This window comes from Gossypium hirsutum, chromosome D13 (assembly GCF_007990345.1).
Source record: "Gossypium hirsutum isolate 1008001.06 chromosome D13, Gossypium_hirsutum_v2.1, whole genome shotgun sequence".
Taxonomy (NCBI): Eukaryota; Viridiplantae; Streptophyta; class Magnoliopsida; order Malvales; family Malvaceae; genus Gossypium; species Gossypium hirsutum.
The window spans coordinates 21,490,487-21,508,680 of NC_053449.1; the positions used below are offsets into that span (position 1 = coordinate 21,490,487).

The window sequence follows — 18,194 nt, forward strand, 5'->3', positions numbered from 1 at the left end:
CAGGAAAGATAAATTTGTCTACACGTACCAATATGTCCTCAATTTTTCCTTCTAGATGTGCTAAGGATCGATCTGCTAATTGAAGTATAACTGTAGTAGGTCTAACTTCACCTATCCCCAACTTCCTAAATATTGACATGGGCATCAAGTTGATACTCGCACCCAAGTCACATAGTGCCTTACAACAATACGTTGCTCCAATATTGCAAGAGATGCACTACATTCCTTCGTTAGGGCTACCATTTCAAATTCTCCAAGCCTTCATTTTTTAGACAGGATATCCTTCTTAAATTTGACGTAGTTCGGCATTTTTTCAAGTGCTTCAACCAACGGGATGTTGATATGAAGTTGCATGATTACATCTAGGAACTTCTTGAATTGAATTTTCTGCTTCTGCTTCTAAAGTCTTTGAGGGTAGGATGGTGGAGGTTTTTTTACTAGAACTAGTTGATTCATTTTCTGTGGCAATTCTGCATCTAACAATGTTATTAGTTAATCAGAATTAGCTAGTTCAGAAATTACCTTGTCGAATTTTACAAATTCAATTTCCAGTGAAATTGGAATTTTAATACTCAGTTAACTTCCTCTGAGTCTTGAGCGTCAGCTGGCTCCTTGTGGTCGATTTTTGAGTTCAGTTGCAAGCTAGCCCACTTGATTCTCCAAATTCCTTAGAGAGGTATCATTTTTCACCATGTATGTCTTCAATAGATTCTCTAGGCTACTGGATGGTTCAACTTGGGTTGGTTTCAGAGCTTGTTGGGAAAAACTATGTTGCTTTGACGATCTAGGTTGAACATAATTGTTACTAGTTCCTGCCCCTTGGTTACTCCAGGAAAAATTTGGGTGGTTTCGCCATGATGGGTTATAGAAATTAGATTACAGCCCCTACCTACCTCGATTTTGGTTTTGGTTACCCATGTAATACACAAATTTTGGGTTCGATGGATATTCTTCGAACAAATGTCCTTTCCAACCATAAACACAGGCAACATTTTTCAAATTGATTTAGTGGTTGTGCTGCAGAACTATTACACCCATTAGTAGTAAGATTTTTTAACATTGAGGATATTGACGATACTTGAGATGCGAGAGAAGTAAGAGTGTCTACTTCATGTATTCCAGCGACTCGTCTTCCTGACGCTAGTCGATTGGTTGGCCATTGATGATTGTTGCTAGCAATCCTCTCAATGATTTCATAAGCCTCATTATAAGACTTAGAAAGGAGAGCACCATTAGTAGAAGTGTCCACTACAATCCTTATGTGAGCATTCAGACCATTATAAAATGTCTCAAGTTGTATACAATGTGGGATTCCGTGATGAGGGCACTTTCGTAATAATTTTTTGTACCTTTCCCATGCCTTAAACAATGACTCATCATTTATTTGTTGGAAAGCAGTGATCTCGTTCCTCAACTTAGCATTCTTGCTAGGCGGGAAATACTTCATAAGAAAATTTTCTGCTAACTCTTGCCATGTTGAAATTGAGTTTGGTGGTAATGAGTTCAACCAAGCTCGAGCTCTGTCCCTTAGAGAATATGGGAATAGATTAAATCGTAATGCATCTTCGGGTACTCCGGTTAACTTGAATGAATCTCTCACCTCTATAAACAATCTTAACTGTAGGTGAGGATCTTCAGTAGGCAATCCACTGAATTAGCCCACTGTCTAAAGCATCTGGAACATGACTGGCTTCAACTTGAACTATTTTGCCTCAATTTCGAGTCTCCTAATACTCGGATTAAGATCATGAAATACTAGCATTGTATACTGTCTCAAAGCTCTATCCCTATCATCAGCAATAAGGATACGATTTTGAGCAAGGTTTGCTCCATTTCCTTGATTCAGATTTTCGGAGTTCATCTCTTCAGTCCTTCTCTAACTTGCTTGTCTTCGTCGCTGTCGAAAACTTTGTTCAATCTCACGGTCTAGATAGAGTAAATCGATGATTCGGTTAATACTCATAAACACCTGAAGTAATCACAGAAAAATTAACTGAGTTAAAATTTGAACAGAAAAATAAACCGAATTTCAAAACTAACAACTTCACCAATAATGACTTTTTTAAAACATAGTCCCCAGGAACGGCGCCAAAAACTTGGAATGACGAAAATATGTGAGTGTACACAATCCCATCAATTAATAAAGTGACAAGTAAATGTCGACTTATCGTACCCATAGGGACTGTGAAAAGAATTATTTATGAATGCTTATTTAAAACACTTTGGTGAAGAAAATTACTTTGTTTGAAGAGGGTGACTAAAAACGAAGATCTTAAACTAAGTAAACTAAATAAATATATCTCAAATGCACGATTTCAAAATATGATTTTAATCAAGATGACATAATTGTGTTAGGTTAATTATATTTCTTAACTTAGAATTATTAAACTCATGTTTATATTGTTACGAATAAGTTCACAGCAACTCGATAATTTGCTAACTTATGAACATACTTACCTACCAAAATCCATTTATCTCTTGACTATATCCCTATGTCAATTCAACCGATTAAACAAATCTTAATAGGCAAATATGTTATTGCACATACATACTTATTAAATCGAAATAATCTCTTGTACATATCCCTATGTCAATTCAAACAATTAACTCGATTTAATAAGCACATAAAAGACTATGTGAGGTAACAATGTATCCTTACCTTGAACTATTTAATCACAATAATCTTGCAACTTATGCAAGGCAAATGTATCGTCAAATACCATTCCTAATCTAACCCTCAGCTACCTTAGATGATTAAACATGCACTGATTATGTACTGTGTCCATTAATTACAATTTCATTCCATTTAAATAATTAATTCATTAGTTAGCTAACAATTATAATGCAAGAATAACTTAGTCATGATTTTACTTAATCAAGCATCTTACCGAGGCCTATAACAATATAAACACAATTTCAATAATTTGAACAAACGAAATGCTATCAACCGAACACGAATTAAATTCAAGATAAATTAATTAAATTAGCCATTCCAACAACATAAATATTCATCGATATGTTCAGCATAACAACAACAACATAAATTGATCAAATCCGGTGTTTTTCTGTGGCTTGACTAGTTGCATCGTTCTTACTTCTACGTTGTCCTCATCGACCAAGGCTGCTATGAACACTTAATTGCTGCTCCAAATAGCTGATGAATGCCCCTTTCCCAAGTGGAGAAATCGACAAGAGAGTAAGGGAATTTTGGAATGGAAAAGAAGAAAGAAAGTGGAGACAAGAGAGGAAAGATGTGAATGCTTGAGGTGTGTTTTTCAAATGACCAGCCTAAGGGGGTTTTTATAGTTGCGGAGGGCTGATAAAAATAGCTAAAATTATTATCCAAAGAGCCCTACCTTGGTCGGCTGCACATGTGGCAAGGTTGATAGTTTCAACTTTGCTAATTTAGGCTTGGGGCAAATCTATAAAGCCACCAATTGTGGAGGGGTTTGAATGCAACATGAATAAGTCTTAAAGGACTTCTTTGCAAGCATAAATAATCAGTGAATAAGATGATTTGGGTCAGCTCTTGGGACGGTTTTTGGGCTGTCCGTTTCTTGGTCAGTTCGGTTCACTCGGTTCAGTGCAACTGGACCACTTTTTCATAATTAATTAATAATAATTTATTAACCCAAATTAAATTGGATATAAATTAAAATTAATTATATTATGAATTAATACATATAATTTTGGACCATCTTTGGCTAAAATTTAGTTCGCCTCGATACTTCAAATTGCTTCTCGATTTTGCGCTTCTAGGAGTGTCTTCCACGCCATTTTTTGCCTTTTGTGCAAATCTGTCGAAAATAACCAAAATTCATCAAAATTAATTAGAAAATTAAATAAAATTTAACACGTTCATATTTTAAGTGTAGTTTAATTATTTTGGAAAAATTAATTATTTTTTCGACAAGAATTCTATTGAAATTGTATGATTTTAAGTTAAAAAGTGTATGTAAAAATGTGTAAATTTCTGTGTTTCCACACCCCCAAACTTAATTCATTGCTCGTCTCGAGTAATTCACAAATTAAAAAGAATTACTTAGAAAAACACCTTTGAAAAATTCCTTCAGAATAACATTCTTCCTAGAATTATGAATTTAATATACTTATGCTCAAACACAAGAAATTTGATAGTTATGCTACTTAAGTATACATATCGTTCAACTTAATCTCAACAACTATTATGATAGCACAATTAGACTAAATGCTTCATTAACAAGAAATGTTAACCCTTAACAATTTGATTTTATTTCCTTATTCAAGATTAAGTTGCCATCATTAAGTTCAACTTATGCCTTCATATGTTGAACATAGCTATTTCTCTCCACTACTGTAGGTAGCATAGAAAACTTGAATCAATAGGTCTTTAAAAAGGTTGTAACGAAGCTAGGCCTGAGGTAGGTAAAAGAAAGATAAATTTAGGCTTTTAAACCTTAGACTTAGCTTCAATCGGACCTTTAGGATAATTTCCCTAATACACCAACTTACTTTGATTTCACATGCTCCTTTGTACTTCTATTTTATTTCAAGTACACGTGTTCTCTTTTTTGAACAAGCATTTTAGTGTATGTACTACAAGTTTTAAAGCATTTGATACTTCTTTCAACTCCCCCAAACTTATTTTCAAAAAATATTCTGAATAGTACTGAACCTAGTGTTTGGGACAATTTAAAGATAATTAAGAGAGAAGTGATGGCTAAATATTGCAAGGGTTCAAATAAAACTAGGCCATATAGTCTCAAAGTTGGGTTTCAAAGGATAAAAATTCATCAAGGTTGGCTTGAAAGGCTCAAACTGTCCAAACAAGTGTTGCCTAAATCATTTTCAACATTCCATGCTTCCTAGCATTTTGGCTCAAAAACTACTAAGTCAATTCTAGAGACTTAAACTTTCATGCATGCCTACCTTTCTTAAGGAACTAAAAATTTTATGGTACGATTTGCATGTTTTATTAAAAATACATTTATATCATTATTCAGCTAACATAACAATTTATTGAAATAGTAGAACTTTATTTATACTGAAGTTTAGCATACTTAACAAAATTTCAAATTATTGAACAAAATATATCCTAATCATAATTAAAAGAACTATTTATTCTGAGTGGAAATAATTTCAATTTTTCAGTCCCCCTAATTAAAATTAACAATGTTCTCATTGTTTCAAGTAAATAGATACTATACACTAGGTAAGATTCTAGAAAAGAAGAGGTGAGTCAAATTGACTGCTTAAGTACCAAGCTCTTTCTAAATCCAATCCTAGACATGTATATATCTATTGCCACACTTTATACATCGCGACTTGTTCAATTTTATTAATGTTTTCCATCTCTTGTTTTATTATGCAAAATTTTCTAATTAAATTTATCCTAAAATAACCTAAGAACATAAATAAAATAAAGTCGAGATCCTCCCTTTATTTATTTGCAAATCCTTCCGAATTCGACTCATCTTTTGCTCCATTATTATTGTCTTTCCATGAACCATTTCACTCCTTTTTCGATAATGGGCTCGATGGTTCAAATACGTAATCTGGAAACTTAGGCACAAAAATAAATGGGTTATTGTAAATTTTTGTTAGAGTACTTCTCATCGAGTCATCCATTATTCTTGAGTATTTCCAGTAAGCTTGTTGTTGCCACTGCATATGTTGCATTATTCCATCAACTTTAACAGCTTATCTCGAAGATCTGGGCAAGGTAGTTGAGCTCTGAACATTGAACTCTTGATATCAAGTTCAGCTTCTAGTTCCATTGGTTCCACCTTATCAGGGATTTCAACCGATTGCACTGGCTCTATATCTGTGGGATCTTCTTCTTCTTCTTTTTCGGGACCCTCACTTTCTTCAACTTGTTGCTGTGGAACAGAGTCTCCAGCTATTCGATAGAGGTCCCAATCTATGTTGACAGCTCATCTCGAAGATGGGCAAGGCGGTTGAGCTCTGAACATTGAACTCTCGATATCAAGTTCAACTTCTGGTTCCATTGGTTCCACCTTATCAATGACTTCTTCTTCTTTTTCGAGACCCTCACTTTCTTCAACTTGTTGCTGTAGAACAGAGTCTTCAGCTATTCGGTAGAAGTCTCAATCTATGATTGTGCCCTGGCTATAGCCTGTTTTCTTTATGTTTGTAAGAAATTTAGCTTTCAAGCACAGAATTGTTATCGTAAAGGGAAAGTAAGTTGGGCCAGAACGTGAACGCCTAATGGCACAATTCCACATTTTCCTCAGGATTATTTTTCCCACATCAATGGTCTTTCTAGTTAGAATCCAGTATAATAAGACCATTCACTCTAATGAGATTGTAGTCCCATGTGAGCTAGGCATAAGGCTGGATCGAATGAAATAGAACCACACCTTTGCGAGTGGTGTCAAATATTCTCTTCAACAAGTGTGGATTCCTTGCTTTGAAACAGTCCACTTAGCACTTGGATCTGTAAGTTCCTCGAGAATTTCTTGCAAATTTTCAGGCTCTATATTACTAATCAAGGATGAATACTCATCGTTTTCGAAATCAAGCAATTCAAAGAACTCATTAATAGCGTTTGAAGTTATTGGTACCTTGATTCCATGAACTGGAACTTCTATGAGCTCGCTTGAGGTTAAATTCTCATAGAATTCACGTACTAACTCCTCATCCACACTAGGTCTCTTCTCACAAAACAACTCCCAAGTAAGAGTTTCAGCAACCTGACAAATACGTGCCATAAAACCAATATAGTTGCTTCTTTCAATGTGAAACCTTTATCTGGATGCATATGTTGATTCGTGAAGATACTCTCGTATCTTGCTTTGGCTTCTTCATAATGGAACTTGTTTTGTGATTCGTCAATTTGGGCAGATGCACGAGTTCCCTTGCGAGGCATGATTAACCTGATAATAAGTTGGTAACAATTATTTTCACAAAAATTTAATTAATATAAAATATTAATAGTTTAGTAAATTGAAAAATTAGATAATTAAATTAAAATTTAGGAGAAAAATTGGTCTTACCACCTTTTTTTAAAAAATTAAGAGCTCTTAAGAAAAATAATTTTGAATCAAAAGATGGAAAATTAAAACAGGTTGAGGGATTTTGGCTAAAGATGGGTGAAAGGGTGGTGTGCCGCTTGGGTATGTAAGGCAGCAGTGCGCAGCAGGGGATGGATGTGAGCAGCATGCGGATCGTTTAGCAGGCCTGGTGTGGGCGTGCGTGGGGTGCTACTCACCGATCAGCTGGGCGAAGCTGTGGCTAGGGAATTGTTAGGTGGTTTCGACACTTAAGAGTTTTGGTGTTTTTGGAGGGAATGGTGTATGAATGAAAAAAAATAAGAATTGGTGGCTGGAATTTGTAGTGAAAGGAGTAGGAGCTAGAGTAGAATTCTTAAAAATTCTAAGTTCTAATTCTACTCAAAGTAATGATCAATTAATAATTACTATAATGCATATTAAATTATTATTTGCTATTAATTTATTAAGATAAAAACTTATCGAATAAAATATGATTAAATTAAAACTAATCCTAACTCTAAATAAAGCTGATAATAATTAATATATATTATAATGGATATAATTATATATTAACAGTTATCATCTTTTCTTTCTTTTTTATTGAACTAGAAACATTTATTCTAGATGGTTTTTGAAAATATTTACAAAAAGAGGCATCTAATTTTTAATATTTACAAAAAGAGTAACCAAATTTTTAAAAATAATTCAATTAAGTTCCTAGACTTAATGAAAATTCAAAATTGAGTTGTAACATAAAACTTGGATCAAAATTAACCCTTTTATTTGAAAAACTAAAAATTTCTTTTGTCATTTATGGAATAATTTCTTGGGAAATTATGTTAAAATCAATTCTCAAGAAAGATTGGAGAGGTCACAAGTGGTCCCACTTAAGTTCCAATATCCTAGAAAAAATTTATTTAAACATACTAATCCTGAAAATATACCCTAAATCATTTATTCAAACAGAAGAACAAGAAAAATTAAATATATGATAAAATGAAAAAGATTTGATTTTGTTCAATTTTATCTCCCCAGTAATGTTTCAAGCATTGAGCATTAACTCGAAAATTACCTCCCTTACCTTGAAGTTCAACAACTCCGTATGGATAGACTAGTTGAATCATAAATGGACCGGACCAACGTGATTTTAACTTACCTGGAAAGAACCTTAATCTGGAATTGAATAATAAAACTTGCTGACCTGCTTCAAATTCTCCAACTCGAATGTGCTTGTCACGCCATTCCTTGAGTCTGTCCTTAAGTAATTTGGCATTCTCGTATGAAGACATTCAGAATTCTTCTAACTCGTTAAGTTAAAGCATCTGTCTCTTTGGCAGTTTTAAGACCCAAGTTGAGTCGTTGGAGAGCCTAGTAAGCTTTGTGTTCTAACTCCAAGGGTAGATGGCAGGCTTTCCCAAAGACTAACCTATAGGGTGACATCCCTAAAGGTGTCTTGTATTCTGTCCTGTAAGCCCATAAAGCATCATCTAGTCTTTTGGACCAATCTCATCGGTTCGGGCAAACTACCTTCTCAAGTATGCCTTTGATCTCCTTGTTTGCCAGTTCAAGTTACCCATATGTCTGCGGATGGTAAGCTGTAGCGACCTTGTGTTTCACTGCATGTTTATCTAATAACCATTTCAACCACTTGTTCACAAAATGGAACCCTTCATCACTGGTGATGGCTCTTGGGGTTCCAAACCTTGTGAACACATGTTTTTGCAAAAACTTTATTACAACCTTAGCATCGTTTGTCAGATTTACCTCTGCCTCAACCCAGTTAGACACATAGTCTACTGCTACTAATATGTACTTGTGATCAGAAGACAAAGGGAAAGGACGGAGCAAGTCAATACCCTAAGCATCGAATAATTCTACCCCTATGATGTTTGTTCGAGGCATCTCATTTCTGATGGTGACATTTCTGACCCTTTGATATCGATCACAAATCTTTACATAAGCATATGCATCTTTGAATAGTGTTGGCCAAAAGAATCCAACTTGTAATACCTTGGCTGCAGTACGTGCACCTCCAAAGTGTCGCCCACTCAGAGCTGCGTGACAATGGTATAAAATCTTATGTACTTAATCTTCTTCCATGCATCTCCTAATCATTTTATCCGTGCACTTTTTAAACAAATACGGTTCTTGCCACAAATAGTACTTCACATTGTGAAGAAACGTTTTCTTTTGATGATACGTCTTATCAATCGGCATCAAACCACAAGCTAAAAAGTTAGCAATATCAGCAAACCAAGGGGTATTATGGACATGATTTACCTTGAGTATGTGTTCATCTGGAAACGTCTCTCGAATTGGTATAAGATGAGAGTTCCCTTCTTGCAGCTCCAATCTGGACAAGTGGTCTGCTAGTTAGATTTCCACTCCCTTTTCGATCTTGAATTTTTAGATCGAACTCTTGAAGTAGAAGTACCCATTGGATCAGTCTCAGCTTAGCGTCTTTCTTGGAAAGTAAATACTTAATTGCTGAGTGGTCCGTATAAACAATCACTTTGGTACCTATAAGATAAGATCGAAACTTGTCAAAAGCAAACACAATAGCAAGTAACTCTTTTTCTATTATCGTGAAATTCAATTGAGCTCCTGTCAGAGTTCGACTCACATATTAGATGGGATGAAAAACTTTGTTTCTTCGCTGACCCATGACAGCTTCGATCATGAAGTCACTTGCATCACACATCAATTCAAATGGAAAATCCCAGTTTGGTGTAACTATTATGGGTGTCGAGACTAACTGACTCTTCAAATCGTTGAAAGCTCTTAAGCACTCCTTATCAAATTGAAACATCGTGTCCTTCTCCAAAAATTTTCATAAGGGTTTAGCAACTTTGGAGAAGTCCTTGATGAGTTTCTCTTATTGCTCAGTAGTTAATTCTTCTGAAACAATCACAGGTAGAGTAGAAGAGGTACCTAAATAAACATATTTCAAATGTGAGGGAAATATCTTTTGTTGTAATTTAGATGGCCCATCGATTGACGCTTTTGGTTGGGCATAATCCCTTTTCTCTAACTCCAAAGAATCAAAGTAGGATTGCAGATTAAATTCCCTTTGATTAGCTTCTAACAAAGCTAAGCATTCATCCTCCTCTTCATCATTTGGAGGATCTGATGTCAAAATTTGTTTCAATGGGTCCTCAACGTAATTGAGTTCCTTCTCCATGATTAAATCCTCTAAATCAGACAATGCAGAACAATCATCAACTGTGTCAGGAAATCGCATGGGCTTAAAAACGTTAATTGTTACCTGATCATCCTGAACACGCATAGTAAGCTCGCCCTTCTACACATCAATAAGATTCCTTTCCGTTGCTAAGAATGGTCTTCCTAGGATGAATTGGCACCTCTATGTCTGTTTCAAAGTCTAGAATCACAAAGTCAGCAAGAAAGATAAATTTGTCTACACGTACCAATACGTCCTTGATTTTTCCTTCTGGATGTGCTACAGATCGATCTGCTAATTGAAGTGTAATTGTAGTAGGTCTAACTTAACCTATCCCCAACTTCTTAAATAATGACATGGGCATCAAGTTAATATTCACACCCAAGTCACATAATGCCTTACCACAATATGTTGCTCTAATATTGCAAGGTATAGTAAAACATCCAGGATCCATCAATTTTGGGGGGAGTTTGTCTTGAAGATATGCACTACATTCCTTCGTTAGGGCTACCATCTCAAATTATCCAAGCCTTCATTTTTTAGACAAGGTATCCTTCATGAATTTGGCATAGTTTGGTATTTGTTCAAGTGCTTCTACCAATGGGATGTTGATATGAAGTTTCTTGAGTACATCTAGGAACTTCTTGATTTGAATTTCTTGCTTCTGCTTCTAAAGTCTTTGAGGGTAGAGTAGTACAGGTTTCTTTACTGGAACTGATTGATTCATTTTCTGTGGCAATTTTGCATCTAACGGAGTTATTAGTTGACCAGAATTAGCTAGTTTAGAAGTTACCTTGTCAGATTTTGCAGATTCAATTTTTGGTGAAACTGGAATTTCAACACTCAGTTGGACAGAATTGGACTCTAAAGTCTTTCCACTCCTTCTCAACTTTGACAAAATTGGACTTTAAAGTCTTTCCGCTCCTTAATGTTAACGCTTTACAAGTCTCCTTCCCTTGATTCCTCAGATTCTCCGTATCACTAGGTAAAGCACCTTGTGGTTTGTTTCTGAGTTCAATTGCAAGCTGGCCCACTTGATTCTCCAAATTCCTGAGAGAGGCATCATTTTTTGCTATGTATACCTTCAATAGATTCTCTAGGCTATTGGATGGTTTAGCTTGGGTTGGTTTCTGAGTTTCTTGGGAAAAACTAGGTGGCTAGGTCGATCTAGGTTGAACATAATTGTTACTAGTTCCTGCCCCTTGGTTACTCTAGGAAAAATTCGGGTGGTTTCGCTATGATGGGTTATAGAAATTGGATTACAGCGCTTTGCTTCCCCAGTTTTGGTTCTGGTTACCCATGTGATACACAGATTCTGGGTTCGATGGGCATTCTTCGAACAAATGTCCTTCCATACAATAAACACAGGCTACATTTTCAAATTTATTCAGTGGTTGTGCTGCAAAACTATTACACCCATTAGTAGTAAGATTTTTTAACATTGAGGATACTGATGATACTTGAGATGTGAGTGAAGTAAGAGAGTCTACCTCATTTATTCCAGCGACTCGTCTTTCTAACACTAGTCGATTAGTTGGCCATTGATAATTGTTGTTGGCAATCCTCTCAATGATTTCATAAGCCTCATTATAGGACTTAGAAAGGAGAGCACCATTAGCAGAAGCGTCCACTACAATCCTTGTGTGAGCATTGAGACCATTATAAAATGTCTCAAGTTGTATGCAATGTGGGATTCCGTGATGAGGGCACTTCCGTAATAATTCTTTGTTGGAAAACAGTGATCTCATTCCTCAACTTAGCATTCTTGCTAGGTGGGAAATACTTCATAAGGAATTTTTCTGCTAACTCTTGCCATGTTAAAATTGTTTTTGGTGGTAATGAGTTCAACCAAGCCCGAGCTCTGTCCCTTAGTGAATATTGTAACAGCTTCAATCGTAATGCATATTCGGGTACTCCGGCCAACTTGAAAGAATCGCTCACCTCCACAAACAATCTTAACTATAGGTGAGGATCTTCGGTAGGCATTCCACTGAATTGGCCCACTATCTGAAGCATCTGGAACATGACTGGCTTCAACTCGAACTGTTGTGAATTAATTTCGAGTCTCTTAATACCCGGATTAAGATCATGAAATACTAGCATGACATACTATCTCAAAGCTCTATCCCTATCATCAACAATAAGGATAGGATTTTGAGCAAGGTTTTCTCCATTTCCTTGACTCCAATTTTTGAAGTTCATCTCTTTAGTCATTCTCTGACTTGCTTGTATTCTTCACTATCAAAAAATTGGTTCAATCTCAGGGTCTATATGGAGTAAATCGATGATTCGGTCAATACTCATAAGCACCTGAAATAATCACAGAAAAATTAACTAACTTAAAATTTGAATAGAAAAATAAACCAAAATGCAAAACTAATAACTTCACAAATAATGACATTTTTAAAACACGGTCCCCGACAACAATGCCAAAAACTTGGAATGACAGAAATTTGCAAGTGTACACAATCACAATCGCAACCACTTATGAACATACTCAGCTACCAAAATCCATTGATCTGTTGACTATATCCCTATGTCAATTCAATCGATTAAACAAATCTTAATAGGCAAATATGTTATTGCACATGCATACTTATTAAATCGGAATAATCTCTTGTACATATCCCTATGTCAATTCAAACAATTAACTCAATTTAATAAACACATAAAAGATTATGTGAGGTAACAAAGTATCCTTACCTTGAAACTGTTTAATCACAATAATCTTGCAAATTATGCAAGGCAAATCTATCTTCAGATACCGTTACTAATCTAACCTTCAGCTACCTTAGATGATTAAACATGCACTGATTAACCACTGTGTCCATTAATTACAATTTCAATCCATTTAAATAATTAATTCATTAGTTACCGAACAATTGTAATGCAAGAATTACTTAGTCATGATTTTACTTAATCAAGCATCTTACCGAGGCCTATAACAACATAAACACAATTTCAACAATTTTAACAAACGAAATACAATCAACCTAATACGAATTAAATTCAAGCTAAATTGATTAAATTAACCATTCCAACAACATAAATATTCATCGATATGTTCAGCATAACAATAATAAAAATCAAAGAGATAGGAAACAAGAATCAAATTCGGTGTTTTCCCGTGGCTTGACTAGTTGCACCGTTCTTCCTTCTACATTGTCCTCATCGACCAAGGCTGCTATGAACACTTAATTCTTGCTCTAAATAGCTGATGAATGCCCCTTTCCCAAGTTGAGAAATAGACAAGAGGGTAAGGGAATTTTGGAGTGGAAAAGAAGAAAGAAAGTGGAGAGAAGAGAGGAAAGATATGAATGCTTGAGGTGTGTTTTTCAAATGACCAGCCTAAGGGGGTTTTATAGCTGAGGAGAGCTGCTAAAAATAGCTAAAATTATCAGCCAAAGAGCCCTCCCTTAGCGGGCCACACATGTGGCAAGGTTGATAGTTTCAACTTTGCTAATTTAAGCTTGGGGCAAATCTATATAGCCACCAATTGTGGAGGGGTTTGAAAGTAACTTGATCAAGTCTTCAAGGGCCTATTTGGAAGCTTAAATATTCAGCTAATAACCTGATTTGGGTAAGCTCTTGGGACGGTTTTTGGGCTGTCTATTTCTTGGTCGATTCGGTTCACTCGGTTCAATTCAACTGGACCACTCTTTCATACTTAATTAATAATAATTTATAAACCCAAAATATGAATTAATACATATGATCTTGGACCGTCTTAGGTTGAAATTTAGTTCACCTCAATACTTCAAATTGCTTCTCTATTTTGCGCTTCTAGGAGTGTCTACCGAGCTATTTTTTGCCCTTTGTGCAAATTTGTCGAAAATAACCAAAATTCATCAAAATTAATTATAAAATTAACTAAAATTCAACATGTTCATATTTTAAGTACACTTTAATTATTTTGTAAAATTAATTATTTTTTCGACAATAATTCTATCGAAATTGTATGATTTTAAGTTTAAAAGGGTTTGTAAAAATGTGTAAATTTCTATGTTTCCAACTGCCATGTACCAGAGTCGTTTGTCCCCTGTAGGTTTTAAAGGGTTGCAAGTTAGGCAGTTACATGGCCTGGCACACGGACGTGTGGCTTGGCCGTGTGACCCAAGTTAGAGAGTTACACAGGCACGGACACGGGTTGGGACATAGCCGTGTGTCCCTATTTCGAAATTGTCATGGCCTGAGAAACGAGCGTGTGTCTCAGCCATGTGAGGCACATGGCCTAGCCACACGGTCGTGTGATCCCTGCAGTGTGAAATTTTCTATCTTTTTCTATAAAGTTATAAATGTTTCTGATTTAGTCTCGAATCATTTCCAAAGTGTTTCTATGCCATTGACGACTCGAATAAGGGACGATGTGTACGTGTTTGAACGAATTATGCCTTGTTCTACGAAAAGTTTAGAATCAAATTTTTTAAGTTACGTTTTTATAGTAATACTTCATAACCCTATTCTGGCAACGGATAAGAGTTAGAGGTGTTACAAAAACCTTAAAGGTCATGGACGCAGTGGAAGTTGCTTCACCTATTATTTTTGTGCATAGGGTACTTGCTACCATGAATGTAGCTTTCGGGCCGCTTAACCTTGTTGGGTTGAACTTCCAACCCTTCTTTGACATGCTCCGATAGGGTTATCATCTCCTTTTTAAGTATATTTCCCTTATTGACATGAATGGAAGAAGTTCCTAAATTACTTTTGGAAGCGAGTATGTTATTGGGGATTCTCTCATTGGAATCCATTTCTTCATTATAAGGATGTTACAACTCAAGCAAGGCAATCCAGGAAGAAAACTTCAAGTGGTGGTGTTGACCTGCCACAGTTTGTAGTGGCAAATTAGGTACTTTCCGACACTTATTACATCATTTTTCTGTATATCTAGTTTTATTAGCTTAGATTTAATTTCTTGCAGAATAAGATTTTTACACAATAAATTGAAGTTAGCTGACCTATTGGGCCAAAAGGAGCCTTAAGTTAGTTAAACAAGTTAATTGAGTGAGTAGGATACCTATTTTTAGGCCTAAAAGCATCAAGAGCAACAACTGGGTCATAACACGAGCTTTCAGGGTGGCAACATAGCAAAACAAACTCTAGATATGAGATTGAAAGTTTTGTGTTGCGACACAGGTCTGACGGAGGATAAAAATTAATTAAGGGTGTTTTCCTCCACACAATTCATATTTAGTGTAATTAAGGCTTGTAATTGACCTATTATAAAAACCAAAAGTAAAATGTTTTTGCAACATTCTTAATGCATTTTTGGGTGATTATTCAAGGTTAAATTATAAATTTTATGCTCCTAATCCTTTAAATTCATGTTTCTATACTTAGGAGAGCATTTGGAAGCAAAAGGACTGAAAAATTAGCGAAAATTGGAAAAATAGAGAGAGTTTCAGGAGCCATATGACCATTTGCCAGACCGTGTCGAAATCGAGATTTGCACTCCAAACACGCGAAAAAAGCAATTTTTAGGATTTTCGAGCATTCTAAGACCTATATATACGAAATATGAGAAGAGACAAGAAAACCGTCGAAGAATAATGAAGAAAACAACTCAAAAGATGCCATTGATGCCGACTCTGAAGCAGATATTCATCAAGATTGAAGATCTCCTTTTAATTTCTTTGAAGTTTAGTATGAGTTTCATTATTTCTTGTGGTTATATTGTCTTTGAGATGTTTTTTTTTTGCGATTATGAACTAATTTTCCAAATGCCTACGGAGATGAACCCTAGGATGGATTCTATTATTTTATTACTATTTTTATGCAATAAGTACTTGGATATTATTCTCAATTATGTGTGCTTAATTCTTGGTTTGATATTTTCGAACTATTAATCCATGTTTGATGTGCTGGAATTAGATGAGGAATAGACCCTGTTTAAGAGTAGATCTAGCACAATTGAGTGGAGTTGCATGCAATCCTAGAAATAAAATGAAATTAATCTACCAGATTAGTGTCAAATTTAATAGGGGGATCCATAGATTGATTTAACACAATAATAAGGGTTTTAATTAGAAATAAATTTCAATTAATCAACCTAGAGTCAAGATACTAAGTGAAGAAATTGTTTAATTCAGATTGATAATGACAGATGAAATCTAGGTGGATTCTTTCATGTGTATTGTTTCGCTTCTTAGTTGTAATCGTTTGTTTTCCTGATTCGTTCTTTGTCGTGTTCTTTAGTTAATTATTTTAGTTAATTTTAGTTTTAATCAAATCGTAGTTATACTATTAATTCATAGGTGCACTTGCCTTAGTTAGATTTTTAGTTGGCTTACAATAGCAATCAAGTTTTTGGCACCGTTTTCGGGGAACTAAAATATTAGGAAAACTTTATTTCTATTAATTTAGCCATTTTTTATTTTTATTTTAATATTTTTTTTAATTTAATTTTTTTATATGCTAATCCTCTATTTGTTTGAATCTGGCAGGTTCTTTTGGTTTATGACTAGAAGAAACCCATTGGATCCATTACTTTTTGACAGTGAGATTGAAAATACTGCTCGCAAAAATCATACAAAGTTTAGAGAAGCAAGGCAAGGTCAATAAAATATAGTAGACGATCAAGAAGAAAATGATATTACTGTAGAGGTAGGTGATAATCAAAATAACCAGCAGCTTCCTGTAGGTCCTGCTTCTCGGACAATGTATGATTATGCTAAACCTACTTAGATTAGGGTCGAATCAAGCATTGTGAGACTTACCATTGCTACAAACAATTTTGAACTGAAGTCTAACACAATTCAGATGGTACAATAGTATGTTTAGTTTGATGGTCTGCAATATGAAGATCTGAATACTCATTTCGCTAACTTTCTAGAGATTTACGACACATTCCAGATCAATGGCATTTCTAATGATGTCATACGCTTACGATTATTCTCATTCTCTTTGAGGAGCAAGGCAAAACAATGTTTGAATTCACTTCCATGATGTTCTATCACGACTTAAGATAAAATGACGAAAAAGTTTCTCTTAAAGTACTTCCCACCAACCAAAATAGCTAAGTTGAGAAACGACATCTTTTCCTTTGTTCAATTTGATATAGGGACATTATATGATGCATGGGAGAGATTTAAATATCTTTTGAGAAGGTGACCTCATCACGGGTTACCTTTATGGTTACAAGTTCAAACCTTCTACAACAGTTTGAATCCTTCAACTAGGCAATTAATTGATATAGCAGCTGGTCGAACACTGAATAATAAAACACCCAAGGATGCTCAAGAGTTTATTGAAGAAATAACACTGAATAACTATCAGTGGAAAGTCATGAGAATAAAACTAATGAAAGAAGCCAGTTTTTTAATATAGATGCAATTGCTATGTTGGCAAACCAAGTGGAAGCACTGAATAAAAAATTTAATGGTTTGAATTTTTCTAAGCAGATAAATCAAGTGATGCAATGCGATTCGAATAGAGCAGAGATGATTAATAAAAAATATTCACCCTTCAAGTCTAACATGGTGCATGAGCAAGTTGACTTTTTGGGTAATAATTTCAGACCTCAAAATAACCCCTATAGCAATAATTATAATATAGGATGGAGGAATCATCCAAATTTCTCTTGGGGTGGTCAAGAAAATCAAAGGTCATAACCCCCTTATCCAGCAACATTGAAGAGAGGCCGCACAAAAGAACAATATGGTAAATTTCTTAAACTTTTAAAAAAATTGCATATTAAATTACCTTTTATTGAACCCCTTTTACAGATGTCAAAGTATGTAAAATTTGTAAATGAGCTATTAACAAATAAAAGGGAGTTAGAGACTTGTAAACTATGGAGCTCAATATGGTTTGCTCAACCATTCTCTAAAACAAACTACCCAACAAACTTAAATATCCAAGGAGTTTTACTATTCCCTGTCTCATTGGTAGTTTAAATGTTGAAAGCGCTTTGTCTGATTTGGGAGTTAGTATAAATGTTATGCCTTATAAGATGTTTAAACAACTTGGTTCTGGGAACCCAAACCTACTAGGATGAGTATTCAATTAGCTAATAGATCAATTAG

The 18,194-nt window shown here is 35.0% G+C and overlaps 2 non-coding genes across 2 annotated transcripts; one reads left to right on the top strand and one right to left on the bottom strand.

Annotated features, from left to right (window-relative positions):
* Positions 1-1,310: 1,310 nt before the first annotated feature.
* Positions 1,311-1,417, top strand: LOC121225934 (small nucleolar RNA R71). Its single transcript, XR_005923837.1, has one exon. It is a non-coding gene; the product is annotated as a small nucleolar RNA R71 (small nucleolar RNA).
* A 15,770-nt stretch (positions 1,418-17,187) lies between these two features.
* LOC121225978 (small nucleolar RNA R71) lies at positions 17,188-17,294 on the bottom strand. Its single transcript, XR_005923879.1, has one exon. It is a non-coding gene; the product is annotated as a small nucleolar RNA R71 (small nucleolar RNA).
* Between the last annotated feature and the right edge of the window lie 900 nt (positions 17,295-18,194).